Source organism: Cyprinodon tularosa, unplaced genomic scaffold (genome assembly GCF_016077235.1).
Source record: "Cyprinodon tularosa strain WSP-4 unplaced genomic scaffold, ASM1607723v1 ctg1144, whole genome shotgun sequence".
Taxonomy (NCBI): domain Eukaryota; kingdom Metazoa; phylum Chordata; class Actinopteri; order Cyprinodontiformes; family Cyprinodontidae; genus Cyprinodon; species Cyprinodon tularosa.
In genome coordinates this window covers 54101-62680 of record NW_024037942.1, presented here as the reverse complement: position 1 = coordinate 62680, position 8580 = coordinate 54101, and positions in this window count along the sequence as shown.

Here is an 8580-nt window from a genome sequence, read left to right as displayed (position 1 = left end):
GGCTGTGGGCTTTGCTTTGTGCAGGAGGTCTGGATGCTGCAGAGGATGTGGGATTTCGGGGTAACAGGAGAAGCGGCGCAAGTGACGTTTAGACACTGTCAACAGACAACATGCAGTAATTTATAAATGTTTTAAAACAGGTTGGGTCACGGATTAGCCAGCAGGTGGGTCCGGATCCGGACCGTGCTCCGCTAATCCGTGACCTCTACATTAAACCTAAGCCAAAAGTAAAGAGTAACATTTGTTTTAACAATGTAAGGAATAGAAAGTACAGATACTTGTGTAAAAATGTAAAGAGTAGAAGTCAGAAGTAGGGGGAAAAATAAGTAATGAAGCATAGATACCTAAAAAAGTGTACTTAAGTGCAGTAACGAAGTATTTGTACTTTACTTACTTGACAACTCTGCTTAACATGTCTCTTTTAAATCAGATCCATCATTTTGGTACAGCATTTACTGCAGATGCTACTAAAGTGTGCTGTTTATTTTCCACTAACAAAGCTGTAAAATATTTTTTTTTTAATGTCAATAAGGAAAATTTAAAAGCAGGACGTTTCTGAAAAGAAATTAGAGATGACAAGGTGAATGGATTATTAAGAGAGACTGACAAGTTAAGCTCTACCATAAAAAATCCGATTCTAAGATAAACTTAAGTCTAAGATGCTAAGCTGTGTTTTTTTGAAGAGTTTTAAAAGAGCAGTACTACATAATAAACAACAGTGCTAAAATCTATATCAATGACTGAATATAAAATCATGCCCAAACATTAGCTCAGAGAAAGAGAAAACAAGAGCCAACACGTGCTGTCTGGTGACACTTCCTCAAATGCTTTCTATCATTCAATGTTTTTCTCTCAACATCTTCCATACTTTTATTAACATTATACAAATTTAAATGCTGTAACTGAACTCAAAATTGATCATATGATTCATAAGTTACTACAGATATGATGTTAATATTCTTCAGTAATGTCAGGTACCCTATTGGACAAACCTTTCGACAAACTTGAATCTTTTCAGAACTTTGTCTATAGGTTCTATAAGTTGTGAAATCATGCAGAAAAAACGGCCCTCAGTCTTGTGATGACATAATTTATGTAATGTCTTGTTGCAACATATTAGTAGTCTTCATGTCTGTGAACTATAGAATACAGTGAAAACAAATCTGCCTCTTAAAGTTATTTTGTTTTTATTTTTCACTTAATTTAGACCATCAAAAATATTGATATCGAGACATCAATTTTTTTAAATAATCATTTAATCTATGATACAGTTTAACCTCCTGCCACCCAGCCTGATACCTGCAATACCTCATCAAGAAATTAGCTTAGAAATAGCCTCTTTTCTCTGTTACATTTTCTGAGATTCAAGCAAAAAAAGGGTGAACATCGTTCAATCTGGACCATTGGTGTTGGCTTTAGGAAGCAAAAGGAGTCAAGAAGCCAAGTAAAGAATGCTGCTTTCATGGGCTGATTTTGTTGTGTTTTATAGTCCATATTTTGCTTATCTAAGGTTCAAGTTATTAGGAACTTTGAACATGCTGTGAAATAATGTATTTACAGTGTGTGCACCTTTGGCCACCATTGTTTTCACAGTGCTTTAAGACTAATGGAGCCTAGGCGGAAGTTCAACTGAATAAACTGATTGCTCTCCTGCATCCACCTGCAACACAGCCAATCAGCTTTGAACCACACCTCCATGAAATCCAATCAGCATCCAAAGTTCATCTTAAAAGGCCTCTGATCCGCAACTCATCTGCTACGTAGTGCGCAGGCAGTGGATGCACCGTGTGACTTCCTTCAGATGACCCCGTTTCAAATCACCTCCAGCCCCTCCTCCACCATCGTAGCTAAAGCTTCATCAGAGCATCATTAATCTTGGACTGCATTCTGCGTCTCATTTCAATCGGTCCAGCAGAAGACCGCCATGTTGAGCCTGGTTCTCCTCTCCACTGTCACTTCATACGTGCTCATTTTTGACAGGTTCGCTCAACAGAACACTACAGACTGACCAACTTCATCTATTTCCACTCCACCACTAGTTTCTGGCCTGGGGGGGAACAACCCTGTTCTTTACTCCTGTTCATGCATATCTATCAAAAGTCAGCATATGTTTCCTGACGAGGTCTGAGCGCCAAATACTAAGTAATTATATCAATAAATTTCTTCTAATTGTGTTTTCTCTCCGTGTGAGTTTTTCAGATTTAAATGGTGCGTTCAAATTTCTGGACATCTATGGTTCAAATTTTTTGTCTGTATGGATTGCATGGATTGTTACCAAAATATGGTAAAAAAATGTAATTTATTCATATTTACTGAGGAAAATAGTGGCATGTTCAATAATTATTTCACCCATTGTATCTCTGCCATAAGCTTTGGTACCCTTTGCAAATTACAATGTTTCCCTTCACCATTTTAAATGTAAAATAATAATATTTATTATTTTACTTTCAAAAATGGTCAATGAGAGGTATACATTTATCATTTATTTCTTAAAGAATAATTACATAATATTAATAATCAGTTGTCCAAATCATTATTCATTTGCATTTGGCAAATTATGCTTTGAAATATGTTTTATTTGCATTTCTTTCATTTGTATTGCGAATCGGTTTGACTACATTTTAATTGTCTATTGTCTAAATTAGTTTTAAAGCTCAATTCACCTCATCCAAATTCAAGATAAACTTTGGTTTCTAAATGTTTCTTAAAACATATTTTTGTTTTGGCATTACAATACCATTATAAACATATTTCATTATTTATTTTTCCCGTACCAAATTAAATAATTAACAGCACTTTTTGTATTTCTTCAGGTTGTATACTTTGTTATTACTTTGTTTGATCTGAAACTTTGAGGTTGACAAAAAAGGAAATGAGTATAGCGGTAAATAGCATTGCATGTGGTTATATTCTGAGTCATAAGAAGAATGTCTGAGGATGAAGAGAACATAAACAGATGTAAAACATATGCAGTTATAAAAAAAATAGGAACTGAAAGGGGGTTGGTAAATGAAATCAAGTTTCAAATTCCTGTTTTAGGTTTCAAAAGAGGCTGATTAGCTGCAATCTCCTTTCAAAACGAGAAGAGAAATTCTGGAGGTTTTATTTCATGAATTTGAATTTGTTGGCAGAACTTGTTTTGTCTTGTTCTTGACCTGAATTTTTAGTAGACAAGCTGGTGACCAAAAAAAAAAAATGTTACTGCTAAAGAAAAGCTTTACAAGAGTCCTCTTATAAAGACAAAATAGTTAACCACAAAAAAAAGTTGAAAAAAATCCTCAAAGATTAAATAGTTTGCTGACAGGTACTTATTTGTTGAGTCTTGGCAGGATACAAAATATTTAGAGTAATAAAAGCAAAAGCTAACTCCAAACGAGCATTTTCAAAAACAAAAATGTACATAAAGGGATCAGTGGGTGTATTATCCCCTTTCACAATACCTGCACTGCACTGTGGCTGATGTGAGCGTACACATAGATTTTATTGATTTGGTTTGCTTCTGCTGCCTGAATCGCAGTTTCACCGTAAAGTTCTCAAGAGTCCTTTCAACCATCTGACAATTTGCCACAGGTGTGTTGAATGAGACACTTTTTAATAGGTGCAGGACACTAAATCTGGAGGACAGGAATTAAGAAAACCATAATTTATAGCACACTGAATGACAATTCTCCATGTAACACGTGACTTTTGGCAGAAACTTACCGCAGAGTAGGGTTGGGAATTGAAAAGATTTTCACGATTCCGATTCCCTTTTCGATTCTATGAAACGATTCGATTCTTTATCGATTCTTTTTTCGATTCCAATTTGGGGGAAAAAGGAGAACAAACAGTTTGATTATCAGAATCAACTTTGTTTACTTAACTATTGCACAATCTTACAAACTCAACAAGATCAAGATGTCCACAGGAAATGTGAAACTGGAGTAACATCTGTGTTTAAATGAAAAATGAATACAAGAACAAACTTAATAACTAACAATGTCTAATAACAAATGATGGGATAATAACCCATTTTAAATAACAAAAAATACTAATTATAAAACAGTAGTAGCACTGCAAAAAATGTAAATCTAAATAAGTCATTTGTTCTTAAAATATGTTCATTTTTTCTTGAATTGAGTAAGTAAGTGAGACATTTTGCCAATGGAACAAGACAATTTACATTTGAAATAAGAAAAAAACTATTGCATTGTCTTATTTCAAGGGCATATTATCTAATTATCTTATTTTAAATGTAAAAATACTCATTCCATTGGCAAACTATCTTATTTACCTGCTCAAATTAAGGGTAAATACACTTGATTTAAGATATTTTTACTTAATTTCAGATCGTTTTTGCAGTGAGGGAAAAATAACAATTCTTTTGCAGAAAGATGAGCATATCTGCTTTTTCTGGAAGGATACGGGATCTTTCAGCGCTTATGGTGTCTCCAGCCGTGGAGAACACCCTCTCAGATGGGGTGGAGGAAGCCTGCACACAGAGGTAGTTTTCAGCCAGTCCAGATAGCAAAGGCAGCGTATCTTGCTTGTTCCACCACCACAGTGTGGCGCTATCCCTGCAGAGGATGGAGGGCAAGCTTTTATGGAGCTGGATTTCCTGATCTACCCTCTGGGCTAAGGAAAGACGGGGCTTTGATTCAAAAAGTGACCGCAGCTCGTTGTCTTCCTCCTCGAATAGTTCTTCCAACTTGCGTAACTTACGTAAAAAACGTGACGTAAGTCGTGCTCCCCAGAGCCGGCGCTCTAGGCTCTGGTGCTGCGGGAATCGAAAAAAGAATCGTTCAGAGAGCTGCCAAACGATGCCATGGAATCGGAAAATACGGAACCGGTTCTTAACAGGAACCGGTTTTCGATTCCCATCCCTACCGCAGAGTGTGAAGAATTGTCTTGTACGTGAGGAGAGGCTGTTTTGTATGCAAGCAGCGATCGTTTTGTACTCGCGGAAAATTTACAAATTATATTTTTAGTGCAATGTTAGAGTCCGGTTTGTAAAACTAATGTTTGTGTGTGTGCAACATTTAAGGACAGTTTGAAAAACAGGTTTTATTTGTGTGTGACATTAGATGAGAATTTGTAGGACAAGTTTTATTTGTGAACAATAAGATTTATTTGAGTGCAACATGTTTATTTGTGAGTGATAAGATTTTTATGTGTGAAACATGCTTTATGCATTTGCAACATGCTTTATGTGTGTGCACAACATGCATTTTTGTACACAACATTTTGGCAGAAAAATCACTCCATACCTTTTATTTTGGCTTTAATCAGCATCTGCTGTCACCTGCGCGCAGCATTTGCACAGTGCAGTTAGCTCACTCTGCCTCCTTAGACAGCCGATTTCAGCCCAGCTTGGATTGTTAAAGATGGAAAGCAAAAACCAAAACAATCCAAACATGCAAAACGTAACAAAAAATTAAAAGAAAGAAAAATTACACTTATCTTTTTCCCCAGGGAATGTAGTGTTGGTGTGTGCAACACAACCGCACCAACACTACATTCCCCACAAAGTCACAACAGCGCCCACAAGCGGCGGTGGCCTGTGGGCCTTTTCTAATGGTAAATAAATATGATCCAGGGGGCCATGGATAAACAGTATGTCAATTGGCCAGCAGGCCTTGACTTTGACATACACTATATTGCCAAAAGTATTTGCTCACCTGCCTTGACTCACATATGAGCTTAAGTGACATCCCGTTCCTAATCCATAGGGTTCAATATGACGTCGGTCCACCCTTTGCAGCTAGAACAGCTTCAACTCTTCTGGGAAGGCTGTCCACAAGGTTTAGGAGTGTGTTTATGGGAATTTTTGACCATTCTTCCAGAAGCGCATTTGTGAGGTCGCACACTGATGTTGGACGAGAAGGCCTGGCTCTCAGTCTCCGCTCTAATTCATCCCAAAGGTGTTCTATCGGGTTGAGGTCAGGACTCTGTGCAGGCCAGTCAAGTTCATCCACACCAGACTCTGTCATCCATGTCTTTATGGACCTTGCTTTGTGCACTGGTGCACAGTCATGTTGGAAGAGGAAGGGGCCAGCTCCAAACTGTTCCCACAAAGTTGGGAGCATGGAATTGTCCAAAATGTCTTGGTATGCTGAAGCATTCAGAGTTCCTTTCACTGGAACTAAGGGGCCAAGCCCAGCTCCTGAAAAACAACCCCACACCATAATCCCCCCTCCACCAAACTTTACACTTGGCACAATGCAGTCAGACAAGTACCGTTCTCCTGGCAACCGCCAAACCCAGACCCGTCCATCAGATTGCCAGATGGAGAAGCGCGATTCGTCACTCCAGAGAACGCGTCTCCACTGCTCTAGAGTCCAGTGGCGGCGTGCTTTACACCACCGCATCCGACGCTTTGCATTGCACTTTGTGATGTATGGCTTGGATGCAGCTGCTCGACCATGGAAACCCATTCCATGAAGCTCTCTGCGCACTGTTCTTGAGCTAATCTGAAGGCCACATGAAGTTTGGAGGTCTGTAGTGATTGACTCTGCAGAAAGTTGGCGACCTCTTCGCACTATGCGCTTCAGCATCCGCTGACCCCGCTCCGTCAGTTTACGTGGCCTACCACTTCGTGGCTGAGTTGCTGTCGTTCCCAAACACTTCCATTTTCTTATAATACAGCTGACAGTTGACTGTGGAATATTTAGGAGCGAGGAAATTTCACGACTGGATTTGTTGCACAGGTGGCATCCTATCACAGTTCCACGCTGGAATTCACTGAGCTCCTGAGAGCGACCCATTCTTTCACAAATGTTTGTAAAAACAGTCTGCATGCCTAGGTGCTTGAATTTATACACCTGTGGCCATGGAAGTGATTGGAACACCTGATTCCAATAATTTGGATGGGTGAGCAAATACTTTTGGCAATATAGTGTATGTGCTGTACAGCAATATACGTCTATCAAGCTCCTTGAAAGCACAGTGCCATAAATTATTCAGAAGTATCCCTGCTCTAACACAACAGACCTAAATGGTTACTGTTCAGCAAAATTTTGTTAATCAGCAAACAAATGAAAATACTGGTCATGATGATGACATGAGGCCTTAAAAGGCATTGAATCAAACAGGCCAACTGCCTTAGCAAAGAGTTCAATTAAATACAGGACAAATTCTGATGGAGTTTGGAAGAAGGCACTGGAAATGAATGTGCAACTTTGACATCATGTAAAAAAACGTGAAATTTTAAGGATTTTCCTTAGAAATAATTTACGTATCAGTTTTCAAGGCATTCCTTTTTTTAACATTGCTTTTTCAGATCTTTAAAACGCCAATTTTCAGGGTACTGAAGATGCCAGCTAAGAGGTTGTTAACATGGATGAGATATAGCCCAAACATCCCATCTATCAATATATTGAAAAACAATGAAAATGACATTTCTTAAGCAAACCTAATTCATTTATCTTGCCTTATTGAGAGAAATTAAGCCTATTCTCTTACATATGTGAAATCTTCCTCATCCTACAGTAGATTCCTTCATTCTCTGTCTTCTTCACACTCACCTCAATCTCGTCTCTTCTCTCATCTAAACATTCCAAACAATCAAACCTCTAATCCAACTTTACTAGCAATACTATCCAAGCTCAATCATAAATCTAAACAGACAGAAACTTTAACTAACCCACATGGTGACTGTATGCTGAATTCGTTTCAAACTCGCAGGGTATTGCAACCACTTCATAAAGTTATGTAGTACATGCATAATATTTTACAGCTCTTCCCCTAAATAAAGTACGCCTTAGATACACATGTTTTGCATGAACATGCGAACATGTGTTCCCATGGAGCATGTCTTTTCCAGGTGATGAGTAAAAGCCCAGCAAACTAGGTGCTGTGTCCACCAGTACATGTTGTGTTGATGGATTTGAAAAAGATTTTGACTCAGTGCATGGGTTGCAAAAAAAAAAAAATAACCCAAGTCCCCAAAAAATAACCTTATTACAATAAATAGAACTTGTAATGGGTGAAGGATTAATAACATAGAATTTGGCAGTATTTTATTTGAAAAGTAAAACTAGACACATTGTGATATTTTTAGTGTCTAAAACAGATGAATGTGTATCTTTTTTGTTAAATCAATTTTATTTTATAGTTGTGCAAATGTGCAGACTGACTGGGAGATTTTACCAATCATTAAAAACTTTCTATGAAGTGAAATGCAAGAGTTGAGTCTGTGTATTCTGCAATTCCCTGTTCTTCCAGCAGTTGGTGCCTAAGTCATGGAAATGTCCTTTATTCTTTTCTTCTATGTTTATTTGCCCTATATAAAGCACTATATAAAGGTGACGCCATGTTGTAGAGCACTCAACATTTCCCAAAATGATTAGTGTACATCACTAAAGGAGCAGATAGCTCCCCTCGCAAACCATTGTGGGACTTTTCGGAGAAAGAACAAAGATGACACAGGCACTGTGCAGGGTGGCGGAGTCACGTGACCAACAGGGAGTAAAAAGTAGTGATCATCTCTCTGAAAAGTCAGTTAACTGAGTTTAAAATCAATTCCACTATATAGTGATGGAGGGGTTTGGGTTTCGGACATTCGGACACAGCCCGTAACTAAAATGCCTTTAGAGACATATA